Genomic DNA, 1,154 nt, shown 5'->3' on the forward strand with positions numbered 1-1,154 from the left:
GACCCGGGTCCAGAGGTGCAGCGGCTGCATTTCCCTGAGTCCCCAGGTGATTCTCAGGACTGGCCCATTCCACAGTGCAGTCTCCACCCTTTGAAATGAGGTTCTCCAATTTCTGTCCTTGTCACTTGCAATAAAGCCAGGTCCCTCATAACAACTCTGGTCAACAATGGACTGAATATACCACGGTGACCCTGTAAGATTATAAGAGAGCTGAAAAATGTCTATCATCTGCTGGCAGCCTGAAGTCACAGCACACGCATGGCTCACGTCTGTGGACATGCTCGAGTGAACAAGCCTGCTGAGCTTGTCCCATGATGTCAGCGTTTACTCACACACACACACACACACACACACACACCAATGTGCAATGTCAACTATATGGCAGCCTCAGGCAGGCCCCTCAGGCAGACCCCTCAGGGGTATCCGCAGGAAGGCGTCGATGACAGCTCTGTGTGTCACTGCCCCTGCACACCTTCCAGTGGGACAAGACATGGAGGCGGAGGACCATGACACCGATGACCCTGACTCTGTGTGAGCCTAGGCCGATGTGTGTGTTTTTAACAAGAAGATTAAAAATTTTAAAAAAAATTAAAAATTTTAAAAGTAGTAAAGCTTATAGAATAAGGATATAGAGAAAGAAAATATTTTTGTACAACTATCTAATATGTTTGCCTTTCAAACTTAGTGTTATTACAAAAAAAGTCAAAAGCTAAAAAGTAGTAATTTAAGGTAATTGATTATTAAAGAAAGTAATTATTAGAAATTATTATAGTAATCTAAAGTAATTAATTATTAAAGAAGGAAAGAAATGTAATTACTGCAGCCTATACGTGAGCACACGGCGTCCTGGGCCTTCAGGTTCTCACTCACCACCCTGACTCACCCAGAGCAACTTCCAATCCTGCAAGGTCTGTTCGTGATAAAGAGTCTATAAAGATGCACCGTTTGTTGTCTTTTATACCATATTTTTACTGTACCTGTTCTATGTAGACACAGATACTCACCACTGTGTTACAGGTGCCTATGGTGTTCCACACAGTACCGTACTGTGCAGGAGGGTAGCCAGGAGCAGCAGACTGTGCAGGGAGCCTGGGTGTGCAGGGGGCTGTACAGGGTCCTGGGTGTGCAGGGAGCCTGGGTGTGCAGGTGGGTGT

This window comes from Otolemur garnettii, unplaced genomic scaffold, assembly GCF_000181295.1.
Source record: "Otolemur garnettii isolate 467f Iridium unplaced genomic scaffold, OtoGar3 scaffold00010, whole genome shotgun sequence".
NCBI lineage: Eukaryota > Metazoa > Chordata > Mammalia > Primates > Galagidae > Otolemur > Otolemur garnettii.